The 23096-nt window shown below is 44.5% G+C and overlaps 1 protein-coding gene across 2 annotated transcripts in view; it reads right to left on the reverse strand.

The window, feature by feature from the left end:
- The window catches only part of AMZ2 (archaelysin family metallopeptidase 2), a 301951-nt gene extending 280355 nt beyond the window's left edge, over window positions 1-21596 (reverse strand). The window contains exons 1-2 of one of the 2 annotated variants that reach the window (XM_069199871.1): window positions 21481-21596; window positions 8479-8544 (exon numbers count right to left, since the gene is read on the reverse strand). The gene's annotated coding sequence lies outside the window, so the exon portion shown is untranslated. Of the gene's footprint in view, window positions 1-8478; window positions 8545-12591; window positions 12730-21480 lie in introns of those variants that run through there. The other variant, XM_069199873.1, reaches the window with a different exon arrangement.
- Between the last annotated feature and the right edge of the window lie 1500 nt (window positions 21597-23096).

Raw genomic sequence — 23096 nt, forward strand, 5'->3', positions numbered from 1 at the left:
TAAATGTGTGTCATATACTCCAGTCAGGGGAACTCAGCTCCTTGTCAAATGCTTGGGGAAACTGCTGCCTGATTTTTCTCTGTTCCTTGTAACAATTACAGTTTGCAGACTCATCCAAAACGTAGAGAATAAAACCTTTCTTCGACAATCTTGGTGCTTCCAAGTTGAATTAACAATGGCTTGACTAGAAATGATGCCTGGGGTTGGATAGACCTCTACTCTACATCCCAAAGAAGGCCAATGGTAACATGGAAGTTTCCGTCTAGGTTTACATAGGTGGAGGATGGCCTTATGCTCAGATGGTCAATTAGTTTAGACAGGTTGTTTTGTGATTCAAGCTTTAAAAGGTCAATATTTGTATTTTTTGTATGAAAGTAAATGTGTGTTTGTCTCCTTGAAATCGGTCTTTGTTGCAGATGTTAAAGGGATGGGCAAAATAAGGAATGGCTCAGAAATGGAGAGTCCAGGTTATTAGGTGAGGAGTGCAAGGAAGGAAAGGCAGCTTGGGAGGGACACTGCAGGTGTCTATGTATCAACCCTAAAGAATGAATGCTATGGACCCTTTAAAACTATTTTAGCCAACCCAGGAACTCTACAAACCACTAGGTCATGACAGGAGACTTCCCAAATGCAAGCAGGCCAATGGAACACAGTGGTTCAACAACTGTGAATACTTCCCATCCTCCGTCCCACAGCATGAGCTGTTAGTTGACAACCTGTTCCCTTTCCATCTTCACTTATAGTGTATGGATTGTGATTAGTTGGCAGGCAACCTAAACCCTTTCTTCCTAGCGTGACTGAGGGGAAATGTGGCTAAACGGGGAACTACAAACTCTAAACTCATAGTGTTTAACAAACAATAAGGGACTTACAACCACTGCATGTACCGCCTGTATGATAGAAACACAAGCAGGTATTTAAAGGTTTGAGAAAGGTCCTCTAACATAGAAAATATCAAGCCCTTTGATGTAGACAGAATAGTATTTGCTTAATCCAAATTGGGGGGAAAACTAAATTTCACACGATGAATGGAAGCCGTTCCTAAAGTGGAACAAGGTAGCCCTCAAACACTGGCAAGAATCTCAAATAAACGGTGTTAAGGATTACCAAACCAGAATAACAAAACAGTAATATGGAGGATAACATTATTTAGCACGTTTGCTCTGAATGCTTCACCCCCCCCTTACTCTTTCACCCCAGTGGCAGAAGAAATCCAGAAATATAATGATTTTTATTATTTTTAAAAGCTTTATTTCGTTTTTGGGAGAAATACAAACATGAATTGTTACAGAATGGAGAATGACTCACTATGTCATCTCCCTATGCCATTGAGCATTCGGAAGCACATAGAAATTGCATAACCAGAAATATAACAGCATTGGATCTACTGTGTAATGGACCGTAGACTCTGACTCGAGTTAATGTGAGATGATCCATTAGGTTGGTAATTGCAGGGGACTAAAGTCCACAAGACTCAGCTGGGAGGAGTAGGGCTGGAATACCCAGCAGTGGGGAAAGTGGGGTCAGGGGAGAGGGTCAGACAGGGGGAAGGAGGAGTCAGGAACCAGTGAGCCAGGAGATAGGGGTAGGGCGACAGGGCTCTTGCACTATTTTCCTATGTGCAGGAAAAGCCTATTTTGTCAGGTGGGCCTGTGGAGTCCACGGGCCAGGAGCCACCTCTTGTGGTGGGTGGCCCCCCTAAATCCGGCCTTGGAGGTAGGGGCCGCCCCTCCGCAATGGCTAAGGAGCATCACCCTACTGGTTAAGAGCCAGCAGCTGAAAAACAAAACTATATTTCATATTGTTTTATTTTTCAGTTGCTGGCTGAGCCAGCATGTGCAGGGAGGGGCCGGGCTGGGCCATTGGAAGGTGGAGGAAGAGTGGAGTGTAGTAAAGATGGCCGGCAAACTGACATGCACACTACGGTTTCTCCAACCCGGCTGTGTTGCACAGCCAGGTTGGAGAAACAGCACAGACTTCAAGGCACTGTCTGAGCGGCACCCCAAGCCACTGAGACAAATCCTGGTGCCGTTCTCATACTAGGTATAGCATGAGATCAGCCCCAGGATTGCGTGGGGAGCCTGTGCTGGTGCCCCAGGGACTACTGGGACATCATCAGGAGAGAAGAGGAGCGAGGCATCCAGCGACAGGACAGGTAAGCTTTTTATTTTTTAGAAATTATTTAATTATCCTCTCCTCATCCCCCTTGAGATTTGCGGTCGCCGCCACTGGTTGAAGGCCTCCCTGTACCATCGGGAGAAAGTGACTGGCTGGGCAATTACCCGGGGAGAGGGGTTTGTCAGGGGTGTAGGGGGTCAGTCAACCGCACCAGCAGCTTGGCCCAGACATATGCTATTGGTCAGCGGCATAGGCCCATCAGCTCATTGAGGTAGAGCGCTGTTCTTTCCACTTCTGCCTATCTTCTAAAGGCGCACTCCCAGGCTGCCATGGGTGTGACGAGGGAAGCTTTCAATTCATCATGATGGAGCATTTAGGTAGGATAAGTGCCTTATCTGAGGAACAAAATGCTGTCTTGTGTTTCTTGGGCGTCTACGGATTCCTAGGGCACAGCCCTCCCAGGTGTTGATTCCCAGTTAGCCCCGTGGCCATCCCAGGTGGCATAAGACGCCATCCCAGAATGTGTGAATGAGGATTGCCTCATTACGTTACCTCTATCACCCAAAGTCAACAAAGATGTTGCATCAATGTAAGCACAAGCAGGCATGAAGGCACAAAAAGCATCTCCAGCAGGCCTGGTGCAGTTAGCATGCAAGCAGGTGTGCGCACAGGAAGCAGTGGTGCTGTGAGCCACGGCACAGTGAGAGAGAGGACACGATGAGAAGAGGACACTTCAGCACTTTACTTGTAGCCTCCTGCTATAGCATTTCCTAGTCCTAAATCTCGTGAAAGCCAATTTTTTATTTACATTTAAGGAGAGACAGTTAACATGGGCTCGACATCCTCAAAGGTATACAAAATTGCTCATTTCCTCCTTAACCCTAAAGGGAAAACTCGATTCTCCGTTTCCCTGATTGGGGATGAGGATGTGGCTGGCGTACTGGTTAACTTCGATTTCATGGACCAAAACAAACAGGATTCATTTTGTTTGTTTACTCAGTAAGTCAAGCGGGGACTCAAAGCCTTCAAGAAGAAATTGCAGTTCTGCCCTTCCCACCTATATTATTTGGATGACAGTATGTACGCCGGAGAAAGGTACCTGTCTGAAGCTTCCAGGCAACCCTTGAGGTAACATGCCACTTTAAGGTGTGCCCTGAAATTGTAAATCCCCTACAGGGTCTCACCAAGAAGTACACCCCTGGGTCTTTGCTATGGTTCAAAGAAGCATAGAATGATTCTGTCTTTCTAAGCTGCTTGTGCTTAGCTCTTGGTTATTCTAAGCCTCGTATTCTGTATTGAAGTACTTTGCTCTTCTGATACTAATATAAGAACATGATGAAAAAAAAGCTATTGCTTATTATTCCTCTGCTCTAGTACCATAGTCTGTAGCCTTCACTTACCTTTCTGCCCTCTGCAGGCGTGCAAGTGCAGTACTCTGAACTTGTAGGTCTTGCGTACAGTCAGATGAAGGAAAGGGAAACTTTGCATTTCCTTAGAACGTTGCATTTGCATTTTTGAAGAAAGAACTATGCAAGGTCCATGAATGTAATCCAGGAACTACACATCAGTGAAATGTTCTTCCAGTTGAGTTGATATTTTATTTTGTAATAGATATACTTGAATGCCTTTAAACTGTTCGCAGAAAAAAAAGCAGCTGGGATGAAATTGGCATCACATAACCTGTTAGCACACCCAACCTGTCCTAATGAGATGTATTGTTGTAATTGCTAATTCTCTGTCCTCTACCAATTGCTGTAAGTGTTGTCTTTTGCGCATTCATAGACAGTGACAGTGCATAAAGAAGGGAGCCCAAACAAAAAATATATGTTTTTAATTCATATCGACAACAGCAATTAGTCAGTCTTCTCCAAAACAACCCTGTGATCCTCAGGTTTCACTAAGATACTGACCCATGACACTGTACTTGCATATTTCCAAGCTGCACACATTTTGTCGGTATTTTTTGTTAATTAAGGGGGCGAAAAACGGAGTCCCCTTCTACATCTGACAGCAGAGGCATGGAATTGAGACACCACCAGTGCTTAGTTTGAGCCGCTGGTGATTAACGGTGGGGCCCACTGGCACTCATTTTTGGTCGTCGTCATCATCAGACATTTCCCGAGATAAGAGACAGGAAAACACACACCCAGAAAAAAGGATGAAGAAAGAGACGAAAATCCCGTCACAAAGGGAGAAAGCACGAACCCGCAAGAGTGAGATAAAGGGGCAGGTAGTGTGTGGTGGTGAATAACATAGGCCCGAGGTGGTTTTAGGACTAGCAGCCTTGGTATTCGGAGCGCCGATGTTTAATAGCTCGTCTGTGGTCCTTTGAGACACGCTTTAGGTACCAGCACTCGGTATTTTACCGATTAATTACTGGACACCGCTAATGCGGCATTGCATGCTTTATAAAGAAGCTTTCATTTCGGGAGTATTCAAGGAGCATGCATCTTCTATTGTAATCTGCAAATTTGAAGCTGAGCATTTTCATGGGACTCAGATTAGGTATGGTGCCACCACAGTTGGCTACCACTTCTACCTCTCTGACAATATATTGTGCCAAGAATAGCAGAAATCCAACGTTCTACAGTGCTCTGTGGTTTTCTGATGGATTTAAAGGGCTATGTAAATGGCAGACCCAATACCTGTGCCAATCAATTTAGGAACCACATAATGTGCCCCGTAAACATTAAAGTGGCTGAAGACTTATATGGGCGCAAAAACCACTGTGCAAAGGACATCGTACAGTGTGTAATCTCAGTAAGAAAACTATGTACCTCAACAACAAAGTCCCTGCTCTAACAAGGCCACATAAACATGAGACAGGCATGGGTCATGGCACACATACATGATCCGTATTCGTCCCATGTTGACAAAAGAGCGGTAGCTTTTTGCAACCCTCCTGGTCACAAAATAGGCTCTGGACCTTGCCATTACCATGAACAAACTCAAGCCTTCAGTGAACATGCTAAATTAGTGTGCTAGCTTGGCCAGTAAAAAGTAAAGATGACAACTTTACATGCAGCTCATCACTCAGGGCAGGAGTACAAACCTATACGTCATGCAGGGGACATCGTCATTCAGAAGTATAAATTCCGTGGAGCCTATTGGTCTCTGTTCTATCATACATGTGACAAACTTTTGAGGTGCCTGTTTCAACAGACTGAAACTGACCCTTTATAAGACAAGGCCCTGCTTAAAAGCTTAAACCAAGACTACCCTTTTTTAGTTCTTTATTTTTAAACCTATGCAAGAAGCATGAGACATGTAAAAGTAATAAAAAGGAAAAATGCTGTCATCTACAGGGGGTGTTGTACTGCCATTTGATAAAGTTTGTTTTGACCAATGACTTTGTGTTTCACCACTGCGCATATTAGTTGCTCAATGTTCACCAGTAGCACATGGTATGTTTTGTGCAGTTTAGCCGCCTATGGGCTTTGACATTGCATTAGCCATTACATTCTGTATTCTGCCTATTGGCTTTGACATGCTGTATCCAGTCTAGCCGCCTATTGGCTTTGACATTGCATGCCTATTGACTTTGACATGATGTATTCAGTTTAGCTGCCTATTGACTTTGACATGCTATTAGATATTCTGCCTATTGGCTTTGACATGATATCATAAATTACACTTTGTATTCAGCTCCGCTGCCTATTGGCTTTGACATGATATTATACATTGCATTTTGTATTCAGCTCAGCTGCCTATGGGCTTTGACATGATATAAGACATTGCATTTTGTATTCAGCTTAGATGCTTATTGGCTTTGACATGACACTAGACATTGCATTTGATATTTAGGTTAGCTGCCTATTGCCTTTAACATGACATTGCATTTGATATTTAGGTTAGCTGCCCATTGCCTTTAACGTGGAGTTAGACATTGCAGTTGAGAATCCAAGCTGTATTTTTCCAAGCTGTGTTTTTGCACCAGAGAACCAAGATGTTTTTCTCACAGTAGACTAGACATGATAAGAGAGAGTACATGGGTGTTGTTCTCTCTGCTTGAGCTTGGGAACAGGAGTAGTTTTGGAGACCTGGCCAGTTTCCAAAAGGCTTGCTCAGTTTCCCAGGTCTGAGAGGAGGGGGCACACCTTTGTAACGAATGTAACAGGCTGCAGAGGGTCAGATTCGAATCTGCCGGACCTCGTGCTGGAGCTTGGCGCCAGCAATCCCGTGTGGGTAGATGAATCTCTCTTTCTCGCGGCTGACAGGGGTCATCAGCTTGCAGACCTTAGAAAGATGAAGCTGTAAATAATTCCCACACAGTGAAGTATTTGTTTTGCTTTGCATTCAATATCTTATAAATATAACCTGCTGTGTATATTGCAAACTGATATATTTTGTTTGATTAACGCGGACATGAAAGCTACTAATTCGTCATACATAAAATATTGTGGTTGGGGAAGAATTAACAACAATAAAAGTCTTCTTTGACCTCAGAAGTGCATTTCTGTTGTGTTATGTTAGTGCTTAGAAACTAGCTGAGAGAAAAAGCACTACAGGTGTGCATATGTTTTCAAACAATATATAAATAAAAACTGACTCGTTGCAAAAATACATAAAAAGCATGACATGAAAGCAGAGATAATAGTTGGCCTACCAGACCCAACACTGAAGTGGACTACGTTTTAGGCACTTTTGCACACATGCACAAGTAAATTGCAAATATATATATATATATATATATATATATATATATAGTCGAAAGCCTAAGCAGCCAGGAGTACTGCAGCCTTACAGTTTTACTATACACTCGTGCCAAATGTCCAGTGAAATACATTTCTTAATCCTACAACAGCCCCGCCCATATACATACAGGCTTCCAAATGCATAGCTGCCAAATGGCCACAGGCCAAAAGTGACACCTTTAGTTATTTCTGCCTTTTTATCCTGCATAGTATTGTATTATTGAATCTACAATTTTGCAATGCACATCAGAATAGGGGTTGGAAAATCTCAAAAGGCAAAATTATTCAAACTAAACATCAAGCATTGGCAGACAATGTCACAAATGACGGGGCCACTTGGCAGCTGTTGGCTTGGACACTGACATGCAATATCAAGTTTTATTTAAATTTATTTTCAGACTTACATTGAAGGGCATGCAGGTATACAGAAAATAAGTTCACAAATAATTTTTACAGCTTCACCAATACTTTAAAAACCTATACAATTTAAAAGGATCAATTCTATGTTATGCATTCTATAACAATATTAAAGCATCCTATAATACTTGCAATAAATAACCACACATCTCACTAATTTGCTGACTCATATAGCCAAGCTTGATCTTATACACACAACCCAAGATACAACAGGTGAACCATATTAGGCTCCATGAATGAACGATCCTCCAACCATAAGGTTTCATTATCCCTATGTCCCTAGCCCTCATTCTAGTAATACGTTTGTGGTAGTCCCCACCTAATGGAAGTTGAAAAACCAGGACGTATGGAGGCAAAAAGTCTGTCCAATCTCCTATGCTTTATAAAACAAATTTAGGCTTCACAAAAATCTTCCTGTTTTATTTTCCTGTCTCATAGCTTAGATGAAGACAGGTAGTTAGGTACCTGCCAGACTCAAGCCCCTGACCACACTTCCGTCATCTTCTCTGGGTCAGTGATGGAAAGGTCTGTGCTGTGCTACACGATTATGTTGTATCAGGTAGAAGCGGCACTAATCCCTCAAATGCATGAATGACTCTCTTGACCCATGTCATGGTGGTGGCTAAGCAGCACGCTACTAGGTTTTCAGATTATGTAAGCAAGGTAAGCCAAACAATGTGCAGGCTGTCAGTTTTTCTGTGGCTCAATGGTGCACTATTTTTGTCATTTATATGGTACATGCTGGTGAGGTAGGCAGAGTTGAATATGGTGTTTGCTCTGAGAGGAATATTAGACATTAAAAAGCATGCAATTACCACACGTATTTACCACGTATGTAAAACAATGTGTTGACCTTTACAACGCGTTATGTTACTTATTGCATGGTAATGTACTGGGTGGTAAAGGATGCATTGTGAAGGTAAAACCATATACCGTATACTTATCTGTGTGGTACTTACCTGCATGGTAACGTCCAGCATGGTAGAAGATGCTGGTGAACACAATATACCCTATGGAATATCAGACATTACATTTCATGCTGTTAACACGCATGTAATAATACAACACATTCACCTTTACAATGCATTTCATACTTTTTGTTTTATCTGAATAGGTCTTACCGCTGTGGTAAAGTGTATCAGGAGTCTCCAACATTGTCTGTAATAAGAACTACTTATATTCACTGAAAATCATTCTGAGCTACTGATATTATTAGTGTTTTATTAGAGGCCACATTTGACAAGATTACCTTATTGGCCACCCCGTTCAAGGTTATCAGCTGAGATCACCTCAGAGCATTAGGCAGGATTGACAGCTGTAATGTAAAAAAAAAAAAAAAAAAAAATGCTTCATCAATTTGAAACCCTTATGCAGGAGTCAAATATATCAGCAACAGCTGCACCAAAGTGATATGAGTAATAAGCCTGCACAACACAGCATGATTTATCACCCAAATGGGAGCTATGAATGTGGAAATACAACCATTTATCTAAAAATACAAGAATAGGAGTCCAGAAAATATACATACTTTCATTTCAAATACACACTTTTCAATTAAGGTATACAGGTATTAATTCAACCAAGCTAAAGTTTTTAATATAGTGGGGCAGGGCTACAGGTAGCTAGAGAAATACCTGAAGCTCATGACCTACTTGTTGGAGAAGTCTGCTGTATATCTTCTGGGAGAATTGTAAAATGTTTTAAAATGGTACAATTGTGAAGATGCACCTTATTGAGAGTTTTTCTTCCTCACATTCTAGATTTAGTTTGCAGTTGCGGCTCGCAGCTCTGTGAAGGGGCGGTGCACATGGGGGGATGTGGGAGGGAAGGTGGGTAGCAGGATACACATGACATTATATTAAAAAAAATAAAAACGTACCTTTCTCGCTTGGTCACTGTGCCTCCACTGCTCCATCTCCCTGGTCACAGGAGGCACAGGCTCCCAGCCTGCCCTGAGGCCAATCCTGACTCTGCTCAGAGCAGCGTTAGGATTGGCTGGGAGTGCCCAGCTAGGGCGCTCCCAGGCAGACTGGAGCCTGTGCCTGCTCTCTCCAGCCCAGCAACACAGTCCTGAGCTGGAGAGAGCCTACTGCGCATGTGTGTTTGGCTGGCCCAAGATGGTTGGCCAAACACAGGCGCACTGAGGGGAGTGCATAGTGCACTCTCCTCATCCTCATCATCCCCAATGATCAGCACCTTTAACAAACAAAACGATAATAAACATGGTTTATTATCGTTTTTTTGTTAAAGGATTTGCAGCAGCTGTGGCTTTCTGGGGGGCTGGTGGGTGATGCTCCTCTGCCGTAACGGAGGAGCCGCTGCTGTCACTTTGGCCCCTAGAAATGAGCCTCGGAGGGCAAATGGGCAGTTCAATGAAGGCTTTTAGGACAATATAGGAATATTGACCGCCAGACTCGCGGTTGGCGGTACAAGTGCCATATTTTAACTATGGCAGTCGTGCTGCAGTGGGACTGCCAGGATCAGAGATCCTGACGGTATGCGGGTGCGGTGGTCCTAATCCACCAGGGCAGTGCTGCTTGCAGCGCTGCACTGGGGCTACTACCCTGTTCTCCGCCAGTCATTTCATGGTGGTAGCAGCGCCATGAAAAGGCTGGCGGAGAGCGGGTGCCCCGTGGGGCCCGTGCACTGCCCAATTGTTCTACGTTACTACAGACTAAGAGGAGACAAAATAAAGGAATGCCAAGAATGCAGCACTCTTAGTCTGAGTAATGAATCTATTCCCCAGGTTTGTACAGGCCAAAAAAATAATGTGAGATTTATTGCAACTACTTCAACATATGGAATTCTGAAAGTAATCACAGCAGTAGAAAAATGATCACAGAAACAAAGAAGATGCAATACTTCAACAATGGATAATATTATATATATATATATATATATATATATATATATATATATATATATATAGTGACTATACATTTATGCATGCACAACACGAAGCTAAAAATAAGAATGAAAAGTGCATCACCATGGGGCTGGACATCAAAATCATCCCTTCATCTGGCAGTTTCAGGTTGAGGAACCCTCACAACCGAAATGGGATTCAAAGGAAGGCATTCCCCCTCAGAATGAGTTCCTTCTAACCCTGTTGTCAAGCTTCCCTCCCCTATATACTTTAAACAAACTGGAGAGAATTCTAGAAACCACCCATCCCATTGAGTAATTTGTTGTTCAAACGTTGGCCGCACCAGGGCAGTGTTGGAAAGGAGCACACTTGAGACTGGCAAACTTTCACTGTGTTTTTTCTCAGCCTGGTACATCTTATCATCCGGGTTCCTCACTCCCCAAGGTTATGTACCCATACTTCAGTGAGAAAGAGCGAAAACATGTTGCACATGCTGTGCGCGGAAAAATACCTGAAAGTGTTTGAAGCTAAGCACAAAATGGAGTTGGTGGGGTTGTACGACGGAACACAGATTTCCTAAACAACTAGTGCCTTAACAACGAGGTCAGAACACCGACCTCGTTGCTACTACGAATGATTTTACCACGAATGCCTTAACAACGATATTCGTTGTAAAGGCATTCCTGATAAAAGCATTACTAATAGGCACCATTGACCCTACATCCCTCACCCCATCCCCCCACCCCCTCCCCAAAACCAAAAACACCCCACCCCCCCAACCCCGCCCCAAAACCTAAAACCCCCTGACCCCCCACCCCCTCCCCAAAACCAAAAACGCCCCACCCCACCAACCCCACCCCAAAACCTAAAACTCCCTGACCTCCCACCCCCTCCCCAAAACAAAAAACGCCCCACCCCCCAACCCCACCCCAAAACCTAAAACCCCCTGACCCCCCACCCCCTCCCCAAAACCAAAAACACCCCAACCCCAAAACCTAAAACCCCCTGACCCCCCACCCCCTCCCCAAAATCAAAAACGCCCCACCCCCCCAACCCCACCCCAAAACCTAAAACCCCCCACTTACCTTAGTCGACCCCTTTTCACCTGCGTCCTCCTCCTTCGCCAACTCCCTTCTTTGTACCTTAACCACGCATGTTCGTAGTTCAGAACATACGTAGTTAAGGCACAAAATAACCGAGTCGTGGTTAAAAAAAGCGTTATTGCGCTTTCGTCAACCACGACTTCCTTAAAAAGATGTCGTAATAAAGGATGTTTCCCAGTTGGTGGTCAAGATGGAGCTGGTGGTTAAATACAAACAGTATTACACTCCACCCTATGACCAATAACTCTCATAACATACTGGTGTGAAATTAACTCTTTTTGGTTTAAACATTGTAAGCAAATTAGGTATGCATTGTACACACCAACGTATCAGAATAAGTATGCAAATCACCATAAGTATCCCGCCTAAAACCTGGCGCAATTGCCCAAAATTGGGCAACCACTGGAACAACCAGTCCCACCACCCTGTATCAACATCTTGTTTTACTCCTTTCACCAATTCATGTAAAGTGTCAATATGGGACTGAATAGATTTAGAGTGGTATGCCAAATTAAAACAGCACATGACTTCAATTTCTGAACAGCCATGATTGTGCGTCAACAGTAAATAGTTAATAGCGGCTGTGTTTTGCAATGAATTTTTCTGGTACCTCGTGTACCAAGCAATAATTCAGCTAAAGCAATGGACATATGATTAATATTCTTAACCATTAACCATGCTAACGTATTAATAATTTGAGTATTATAAACGGCTAGTCCTAGTACACCTACAATGGATAGACTCAGGCTTATATATTCTGATTGGCATATTAACTGAATTTCAGAGTTGCAGTCGTCACTTAATTGAGCTGCGTCCCTCGAGTATGTAAAGAGTGATATGGAAATATCATGAATCCCAATTGTATAAAGGTACATATTGACAGGAATGTATGTGAAAGTGATATTTCCACAGGAAAATAACCACCCCACTGGTAGTTTGACATGTTTGGTGTGACTAGCGGCAGTCACAACGTGAAGGCAAGCCATGTGGTTGGTCATGTTTTTGCAATGTTTATCCGTTCGGTAAGAACACAGAGTTTGGTGCTCCCATGGTATCTCTTCAGGAGACCTCGTTTTTGCCTCTAGGTGCAGTTGAGTGCATTCTCCAATGGCATCAGAATTTCAAGACATGTTGTAACAGACGTCACCTGTGGTTACATTGTACACAATTATTTAAGTAAGGTTGCCCCACTTTTCGTTAGTTGCTTCTTGGCAAAACCGAAAATATTCATATGGACTGAAATGGGATATCACATTGTGTTCTTGGATATCTCCATCCTGGTTAGTGGCATTGAATATTTCAAGTAGGACTTCTGCAGGTGTGGGAACTGCAACCAGACATGTTTGATATGACATCCACTGTACTTTGCATGGGGGCTATGCAAAAATCTGACCTGAGTACGACTCGTGCCAAATGCATCCAGACATTTTCGGTCAAGTGCAGTAAAGGTGGCGATCAGCGTGGCTGATCAATCATTTTGGAGTTGGGGATTTTCGGTCCCTCCTGACCGCACACGCCTGAAAGGAGACCACGCAGCACAGCCAGCACACAGACACCTCGTAGTATGATCAGTAAAAGAGACAAGTATGATCATTCTCGCAAATAACATTTTCAGCTGGTATATGCTCCCACTTCTTTTTCCCCGGCTTCATAACCAGGAGGATATTGTCCTTCCCCTTGGAAATGATTTCTGCTGGTTCAGGAGGATGATTTGGGGATTCCACCCACACAGTAGCACCAGGGTTTTTGTTAATTGACCCAAAACCTCCCTCCCCATGCACTGTAAGAAAGGCTGGGGCAGCCCCCTTTTATCACTAGTCCTCCATACACTGGGATAATTATAATTTGGGCAATCCTATCTCCAGACTGTATCATCAATCAGTGTCTCCACTATTCAGGAGGATAATCTTAATCTCTCCTTGGTAGTCTGCATTGATCACTCCCCCCCCAGCCCCCTCCCTAACCAGGACCTGAATACCTTTGAGTGCCAACCCAGATCTGGGAGCAATCAATGCTCTGGGGGAATCTGTATTCCAACACCTGTCTCACAGAGTGCCATATCTCTTGTTTTCAATGTGTGAGCTTTTAAAGCATGTAAATCAAGAACTGCAGATTTTCGTGTGGCTCGGTTTGGAGCTAAGGCTCCTGGTTTTAGCTCCCAAAACATATTAGCGTTGGTCGCTACATGAGGTTTTATCTGTAATGCCGGGGTCAACATCTGCATTAGCAGAGTCTCTGCATTTGTCAATGGTCTGTTATTCAGAATTTGGAAGACTTCATTTAGATGCCCTCTCCAGTTTTTCAAGATTCCATCTGATAGTTTTCGTAACTTGGCTTTCAGCAAGCCGTTCATTCTCTCAATCAGTCCTGCAGCTTGTGGATAATAAGGAATGTGATAAATCCACTCAATATTGTGTTGTAAACAATAGTCTTGTACCAATTTTCCTTTGAAATGTGACCCAGTGTCACTCTGGACCTGGAGTACTACTCAATAATATAACTTTAACAAGTCCGGCGTTTTTGTGTCATACTGAGTGGCACGTTTACAAGGGACGGCAATCAGGTAACCAGAATAAGTTCCACTACTGTGCAAGCGTTTTGACAGCCGCAACTAGTCGGTAGTGGCCCAATGCAATAAATTTGCCATATCTACCCTGGCAACTTCCCTCGCCCCAACTGACCTCTGACAGTTTGCAGGACAGATCTCTGTTGTGTGTGTTGACAAATAGGACATTGCATAATCACAGTTTTTATCAAGTCTGGGGGAATGTGCATCACTTTAATCTCTGCCCACCTGTAAGTGGGTTTCTCTCCTAGGTGTCTACATTTTTGGTGCACACATTTAGCCATCCCCAACAAGTCAGAATACTGTGTCGCCATCTCTGCCTCTGAGATTTTGGCTTTGTCATCTGCAAAGGAATTGAACCAGCGTTCTAGTGAATCGATACACAGTGACGGTACTTTGCTCTAGAATTTCCCAAATTTCCTGACACAACTCTTTGCCCCACACCTCCTGAGGAAATTCGATTTTTAATACGATCGTATCGACCCGCCATTTTGTGGCCCGCCGCCATTTTATGTTGCCTTCACTCAGGCAGCACAGCGAACGAAGTCCATTCTGCCTTTTCTGCTTATTCTGCAACATGGTGTTCAAAACAGCCTTCTGCCTCTATCTTTACAAGGCTGGTATTAAGGTCTGACCGAGTACACTAATCCCTGTCTGGTTTTCTAATCCTTGTTTCAACTATCTGTAGGCTCACACTATTCTCCGCCGATCTTATCTTATCGTCTGGCCTTCGCTGTCCTTTGCTAGTATTCTCTCATTTCACAACTGTCCTCCAAACGCACACAAACTTATCGCACCACATGCAACTTCGTTGTGGATCGGTTAATGAATTAGTTCAAGGGAGGGGTGACAAACACAGCTGGAGGGGAGGCAACCTTAAGTCACTTGATACTTTGTTTTCCAATTCCTTCTATTGGTGCTGTCTTGTTTTCCGACATTTCTATTGGCTCTGTTCTATCTTTACATTATTCTTACTGGCTCCTTTCTATGTGTTCTGGGAGTGTATGTAGTTAATAAATGGTTTTTATACGGTATATAAGATTGTGCGCCACAAAGTAAAGTGGCAGTCTCCTGAGAACATACCTTGTGTACTTCTTGGACAACTGTACTAGCTGCAGCTAATAAAATCTGATCTTTTACGCCTGACAGAGTGTCCCGTGTCTCTGTTAGTTGAGGCAGGTGAATCCAAGGAGATTTCAGGCGTACCCTGCGCCGCCAGGCCCATAAGGTTCTGGTTCTTCACTCCTTGGAATGTATTTGCCAGTTAGGTGCATGGCATGTGGGAAGCCAGGTGCTAACCCATTGGCAGTGGACCAAGAATCAGTATAAATGTGACAAGTTTGAGGTAATTCTTGTTTTAATACCTGATACACAGTGCACACTTCTGCATATTGACTGCTCTTCGCTTCTCCTGTAGTGGTCAACAGCTTCTTGGTGATCAGGTTGAATGACACTGCTTTCCAATGTCTTTTGGCCCCCACATACTTGGCTGAATTATCGGTGAACCATACATGCTTCGTATTCTCAGGGGACAAGGATTTAAATGGCTCACTCCATCTCACTGGTGACACTTTTATTTGCGGTATCTCCTTCACCCGGTCCTCATTCAGCACAGAGGCTTGTGACAGCTGTTCATGTAGAGCTGCTGTCCCTGCTGGCCCCTAATTCTTCAGCTGAATGTCAAGGTGTTAATACACATTTATAGAGAGACTGCGTGGGGTTTCATCTCACACCTTTGTGAACCTTTATAGTATTTAGGAGTTGCAGCTACAGGATTGTCCTTTTGGACAAAATGTTTTGAGTTCTGTTGGCCTAAATTTTAGCATTATAGAAATATTATTCTTCAATAATAAAGTTTCAGTCTAGGAGTATTTTGACCTGTGTATATTATTTCTGTGCATCAAACACACAATGCCCACCATGCCACCTCAGTTTGGACCCAGCTGTTTGCAAATCAACCTTGACCCTGCTGTACTAGGAGCAGTCCGGCCTCAACAGCCAGTCCAGGTCCTCCCTGAATCACAACACAAGCACCCCAAGACCAGTTTTGTCCTGATTGAGACTGGTCGGTTGGGTGTAGATTGGTTCCAGTGGCAGAGTGAGCAGAGGATCCACATCTGGGCATACCCCTGCCACCCAGGACGGTACATCAAACACACAAAAGGTGATGGGAGAGATGCTTGCAACAAGTCTTCTAACCAATGACATTCACCTCAGGATAGCATTCCAACCCAGTATTCTTTTGCCCACCATGCCACCTCACTCGGTCTTGGGTTGCAGTTCAGGGAGGCCAGGGCATACCAGTTGGGGTGGACTGCTCCTTGTGGAGCAGCATCAACACTGAATTGCTTATGCCTGGGTCCAAACTGAGGTTGCATAGTGGGCAAAAGAATGATGGACTGGTGTGCGGCCGAGTAATTACCAGTGGCCGAGACTGATTTGAGTATTACATGCATCATTTTCTGTATACTTCAATGCAACAGGAATGCCAAGAATATGCCACTAGAACCAAGCCATATCCAACTGATGAGCCTCCGGTAAGGTGACATTAGTCTTGGGTTGCTTGTGTTCTGGCTCAGGGAGGACTTGGTCTGGCAGTTTGGGATGGAATGCTCCTATCACAGGCAGGTCAAGACTGATTTGCATATGGCTGGATCCAAATTGAGATGGCATAGTGGGCAAAAGAATGAAGGAATACATTGCTATTCTGAGTAATTACCAGTAGTTAGACTTATTGGAAGCATTCCTAACATCACCTTTTGAGTGTTTTATTATTTCTGTGTTTCTTTCATTATCTCTTAGTCACTAAGAGATAAAGGGCCTCATTATGACCCTGGCGGGCGTCAGAAGACCGCGGAGGGTATTATGAGTTTTTCCCTGGGCTGGCGGGCGGTCTCCAAAAGACCGCTCGCCAGCCCAGGGAAAAACTCCCTTCCCACGAGGATGCCGGCTCGTAATCGAGCCGGCGGAGTGGGAAGGTGCGACGGGTGCTACTGCACCCGTCGCGTATTTCACTGTCTGCTACGCAGACAGTGAAATACTAGCGGGGCCCTCTTACGGGGGCCCCTGCAGTGGGCCCCCAGGGGCCCCACGACAATCCTTACCGCCATCCTGTTCCTGGCGGGCGAGCCGCCAGGAACAGGATGGCGGTAAGGATTGTCAGAATCCCCTCGGCGGCGCAGCGAGCTGCGCCGCCTTGGAGGATTCTTAGGGGCAGTGGAAAACCGGCTGGAGACCGCCGGTTTTCCCGTTCTGACCGCGGCCAAAGCGCCGCGGTCAGAATGCCCAAGGGAGCACCGCCGGCCTGTCGGCGGTGCTCCCGCCCCCGTTGGCCCTGGCGGTTCTCTACCGCCAGGGTCATAATGAGGCCCAAAGTCTTTGTTACTTGTCTGCAATCTGAATTATCCTTAGTCCTACTCATACTTGTCACAATCAGGGACATGGCTTCCAGGTGGTGTTTGGGGTGTTAAACCCCCAGAATAAATGTATTCTGAAGACATAGTTGGTGCTGGTGCTTTCATGAGGGGTGGTGAAGTCACTGTCAGATTTCAAACAGATTAAAACATGTTATCTTATGCAGAATTGTAGAGTGCACTATCATGCAGGAGGGTATCCTGGTGCTCAGCAGGTGAGCCAAACCTAAGGCCTATTGCCACTACTCGAAAAGCCATGTCTTCAGCTTCAGGAAGTGAGGAGGAGGCTCTTATGTGTAGTGGTAGGGTATTCTATGCTTTACGAGCAATATAAGAGAATACATGATTGCCAGATCTGGTTTTCTGTATGTGTGGGATGTGTGCACGTAGGAGTCCAGATGAGTGGAGCTATCTAGAGAATTTGAGGAAGAAGGTGCTATTGTTGAGGTATGCTGGACCAGTGTAATATAGCACCTTGAAAGTGTGGATGAAGAATTTGAATAGTGCTTGTCTGTTTGTAGGGAGTAAGTGGAGCTTCTTCAGGTGTGGTGTGATGTGAGTGCAGTGTGGGAGGTTGATAGTGATTCTGGCTGCAGAGTTCTCAAAGGTCAGCAGCCTTCTGGTGAACTTTTTGTTGATCCCAGCATAGAGGGTGTTCCCATAGTCCACCTTGCTTGTGACCAGGTTGGGTGTCTCGGTTTTCTGAGTGATGATTGGAAGCCATCTGACAATCTTCCTCAGCATCTTCATGGTAGGAAAGCATGATGTGACAGCGGTGACTTGGGCGGTCATGATGAGTTTGCTGTGATGACAATCCTGAGGTTCTTTGCATAGGTAGAGGGGGTGAATGTTGATCCTAGCTCTGTTGGTCCCACTGTGAAGTGCTCGTCTCAAAGATCGCGATTTCGGTCTTGTCAGTATTCTTCATCCAGTGCCTGATTGATCCAGGTACTGGGCGACTTGTCCATAAGGGAGAGAATGAGTTGCATGTTGTCGGCTTAGGAGAGGACATTGATGTGAGAGCAGATGATGCTAGCTAGAAGTATCAAGTATATACGTTGAAGAGGGTAGGGCTCAGGGACAATCCTTGTGGAACACCGCAGATGAGGTTGTGGGCATCAGAGTTGTACGGTGCCAGGCTGACTAACTGGGCCCTTCCAATCAGGAAGGAGCAGATCCACTGGAGTGCATGTCCTTGGATTCTGATGTTGTGTAGGGGTTGGTTGGGGAAGAGGCGGGAGACCATGTAATGCTGCATGGAGGTCCAGTAGGGTGAGAGCCGCCATGTCTCCTCTGTCCAGTTATGGCAGTGATGAGGGCAGTTTCCATGCTGTGGTTGGGTCTGAAACTATACTCAGTGGTGTCAAGGAGTTGGTGGTCTTTGAGATATTTGGTGCAGCATCTATTGATAATTTTCTCCAAGGCTTTGGCCAGGAACTGTGAGCAGGGAGATCGCTCTGTAGTGTTGAGAATTGTGGGTTTCTTCTGCAATGGGAGGGCAGATGCGTGCTTCCAAGCATCTGGAATGTTGCGGAAGAGGTGGAGGCAGTCATAATGAGTGTGAGCATGGTGCTGATGGATTGCAGTAACAAAGTAGGCGTGGTGGGGGAGGGTCGGAAGGGGTCCCTAAGTGGATGGACTTCATTGTGGGAGCGTTTTTTTCTGGGTGATGATGGGCCATTTTGTAATGTTGGTTCTTTGTATAAGATTGGGAGGTGTTTGGCGAGGTCTGTAGTGTCCAGTTGCAGGTTTAAGTTGCTATAAATTGGCTGTGATTTTGTTTCAGAAGAATTGAGAGAGGTTTTTGCAGAGGTCCTACGACGGGGTGATCGACTTGGATGTGGCCACTGGTGAGGTGAAATACTTCACAGTGGTGAAGATTCTTTGCTTCGGTTGGCGATGGCATTGATGCAGTCCACCAGAGTGGTGCGTTTGGTGGTCCATCACATTAGATTGTAGCATCTTGGGGCTAATTTGAACATGCTTATGTCTGTATTGTCCTGGCTCATTCTCCATTTGAACTCCAGTTTTTTGCGGGGCATTTCATCAGTCTCAGTTCCTCCATATACCAACTGGCCTGGGGTATAGATCTTGTTATATTGCTGTGTTAGAAGAAGGGAGTTAGGGTAGGAGGTTATCCAACTGCTGAAATTCTTGACACCTTTTTTAAGGCTGTTGCTAAGAGTGGTATTCCAGTCCTTGTCAGTGATGCTGTTCCAGTTTCATCAGACTGGTCTGGCAATGAAGTGTGTGTGAACTTGCTGAGGGGGTGGTCTGTCCAGGAGACTGCTGAGGGCTTGTCATCTCTGCTACTGCTGAAGGTGGTGAAAATAAGGTTTAGGACATGTCTGGTGATGTGGGTAGGTCCCTTTACTTGTTGAGTGAGGCCCGACTTCTAAGGTCCTTGATAAATGGTTTTTAGTTGGGAGTTGGCGTAGTCTTCCAGATGAAGTTCAGGTCTCTGAGTAGGATGTTGTTGCTATTATCAAGGGTTAGTTGTGCGACGGCGTCCGTGATGGTGTCGGTGAAGTTGGTGCGTGGTCTGTAGATGAGAGTACTGCTTAAGGCAACGTTGACTGCAACGCCGATCTTGAACGACAGGTGTTTCGTGTTTGAGGATCACATCTTCTTGGATGCAGCTGATGCTGTTTTTGTTGATTATGGAGATTCTGCTTCTGGGTTTCTGAAGTCTTTCTGATCATCTTGTAGTGGTGGGTGGATGTGGGGCTGTCAGTTGTCAATACAGGGTTCAGACAGGTTTATGTGAGGAAACGTAGGTACTGGGCCTTCTTGTGCCACTGCTGTGGCATGTTTGGTTAGTGAGCAGGCATTGAGGAACATGTATGCATGTGCTGAGTGTTGTGTAGGTGGCTGCAGGACTGTTGAGTGTGAAAGAGTGGGGTGCTGAGTGCCATCAGTGTGGGTGCAGTGAGTGGTGGTTAAGAGTAAGTGCATGAAAACATGCAGGAAGCACAGGAGAATGCTCCTTCTATGTTGTGTAGTGTGGAGAGGCACCAGCATGTGGAGCAGTGACCTGGGTTGAGAGCATGAAGGGTGGCAGCAGGGAAGCAGTAGGAGGACCAGGTAGTGTTTCCTGCCCTGGGCGAAGATGGGCTTGGCAGCAGTGCATCCGCACTGCGGCTGCCTTTAAGTAGGAGGTGATGTCACTTCCTGAGCAGATGGATGATACGAAATCCAGTAATGTCACTTCCCATGTAGATGGATGGCGATCCAGTGATTTCACTTCCTATGCAGACTGATGATGGAAATGAGTTATCTTGCTTGAGTCCTCTTACTCTCTCTCCACCCGATCAGTTTTGAAGGTCTTCAAAAATGTTGAGAGGTTTTGCAGAGGTCCTACGAGGGGGTGATCAACTTGGATGTGGCCCCTGGTGAGGTGAAATACTTCACAGTGATGAAGATTCTTTGATTCGGTTGGCGCTGGCATTGAAGCAGTCCACCAGATTAGTGCGTTTGGTGGTCCATTACCTTATATGGTAGCATCTTGGGGCTGATTTGAACATGGTTATGTCTGTATTGTCTTGGTTCATTCTCCATTAGCACTCAAGTTTTTTTCCGGGGCGTTTCATAGGTCTCAGTTCCTCCATGTTATTGCATTTCCTGAAGTTTAGTGGCCCTAACAATCCACACTCCTCTCCCTCTCCACTGCCCCTTAAAGCCCACATCATGCCCTGCATATCTTCTTAATGCATTTTAATTGGATATACCAGTGTGACTGTTGGAAAATCTGAAGGTCACAGCCCCCAATATTTCTAACCAAGATACCCCTCTGGTCTCAGTAAAAATTAAGATTAACAGTAATTAACCAAGACATTAGAAGAGGCCATTTTAATATGATTTTAAAATGCGGATAATGTAGCATCTCGACACACGCATGAGAAGCCATAATAAAACCCAGAACACTGTTAATAACATGCTGTATGTATCTGAATGTACACGTTGATATTGTTTAATCTTCTAAAACGCGCAATTTCAAGATGCGTTTCCTGCTGAAACGCTATCTAACTGCTTATATGCTTATGGGTAGGTGATAATATATCTCTCCAAGCACCTACTGTATCTGCCTGCAAGAAAACCCTCGGGTAATGTATCTATCTGAACACCGTGACACAATGTTTTGTATTTATGTGACAGCACATATCTAGCCTGGCAGGATGACCGAATATATAAACAAATAACGAAAAGCCACTTGTACGCAAAGTGAGAGTGTATTAACGTGGACACAAAAGACACAATCTTGTGTAGTTGCCTACTTTGACACACGGTGACACTAAGCATCTACCTGGAAGATCTCAATGCAGCGCTGTACGAGAGCACTGAAGTCCAGGCACCGCACAGGTAATTCCCCAGGAAGCGTCAACAATCAGTCAGCTCCTAGGCGAAATCACAACAAAAGACGGACGTTGGTTAAACTCACAAACATAAGACGTTCCAGAAAAAAAGATGTCGTTCTAAAAGAAAACAGCTGATTGGACGTAGAAGAAGGGGCCGTACAGCATCAATCAGAAGAAAGGAGCTGTCTAAGGTTTTACTTCATGCGAAGAACATAAATTTCTCTATGCAGCCTTGCGGTAAAACTTAAGCAGTATTTTTGTTTCCAGAGTGATCGTGGTATCAGAGTAAAAAATTAACCCAGTTTCAAGATGGCGGCTTCGTTCGGCCGCTTCAGTGTGCTAGTCTGTGTCATCTCGACTCGGATACCGTCTTAGTTTCGTATAGAAAGGGCAGAGAATGACGACTTATGACTACTTATTTATACGATTAGAAAAATATACAGGAGAGTCTTATTTATGCAATTTAATGTGAAACACTAATTATATATATATATATATATATATATATATATATATATATAGATATAGATATATAGATATATATATATAGATATATTTATATATCTCAGAGGTGGTTGCTTTGTGAAAGAAAGCCAATTCCTGTAGTCACGTCTTCATGGGGGGGAGGAATGAAAGCACGAAATGTGGTGACTACGCCGGCTCGGGCAAATCATTGATCAGTTATAAGCTTAGGCCGAGTAACTGCAGTGGACATTTTGTAACAGAAGCCTTTGCAGCTGGAAATTGAAGTCAACTCGATATCTATTAATAAAAGAGCGTATTTAGCAATCTAATTGCGGAAAGAAGTGTGTTTTGGGGGGGGGGGGAGTAAACGCTACGTTGAGAGTGGCCATTATGCTCTTCAATTTTTGCAAGGCCATATTTAAATTATGATGTAAAAACAGTGCTAAATTGACAAACCAATGCTTTTTAATACTGAAAAGATAGGTGTTCTTTCAGTTTTTGTTCTTTTCCAACTTATTAGCAAAGTTTGTTTTTCGTTCAGTCCAAGGCTCTCGGAAGTGAGTCAGTGCCACCGCTGACCCTGCCACTTTTTCAGGTTGTACATGTGTGTAATTTATGTCCTCTTTTTATGACACTGTCCTATCCGGCCCCATAGGTGACTGCGCGACCAAAGCGATAAAAGATATTAATGATGGACTACATTGTATTGTATTAAAATAAAATGCATTTGGGAGGCGAGAGGAATTACAGTGTTGTTGATCGTACTGCTTCCCTGGTGTTTTTTCATTCTAACTGGTCAGGCTCGAACAGGTAATACAATAACACAGCTCGCGGATTTAAGCATCCGGAGGCACACAGAAGTGTAAAAGTTAGTGACTTTATTCCACTGTTCTCGTCTCGCCACCTTCCTAATTGCAGGTTGCTCTTACAACTCAAGTGGATGGAAGTTTGATTGTAGAATTTGTATACCCCCCTGTACCTCTGCGTAGAGGTACGGATAGATTAAGGTGGTCATTATGACATTGGCGGTCAGCTGACTGCCACGCTGGCAATGGCGGTAGTACCGTTGCCCGGCCGGCGGTAATAATCACCAAATTAT

This window comes from Pleurodeles waltl, chromosome 7, assembly GCF_031143425.1.
Source record: "Pleurodeles waltl isolate 20211129_DDA chromosome 7, aPleWal1.hap1.20221129, whole genome shotgun sequence".
Taxonomy (NCBI): domain Eukaryota; kingdom Metazoa; phylum Chordata; class Amphibia; order Caudata; family Salamandridae; genus Pleurodeles; species Pleurodeles waltl.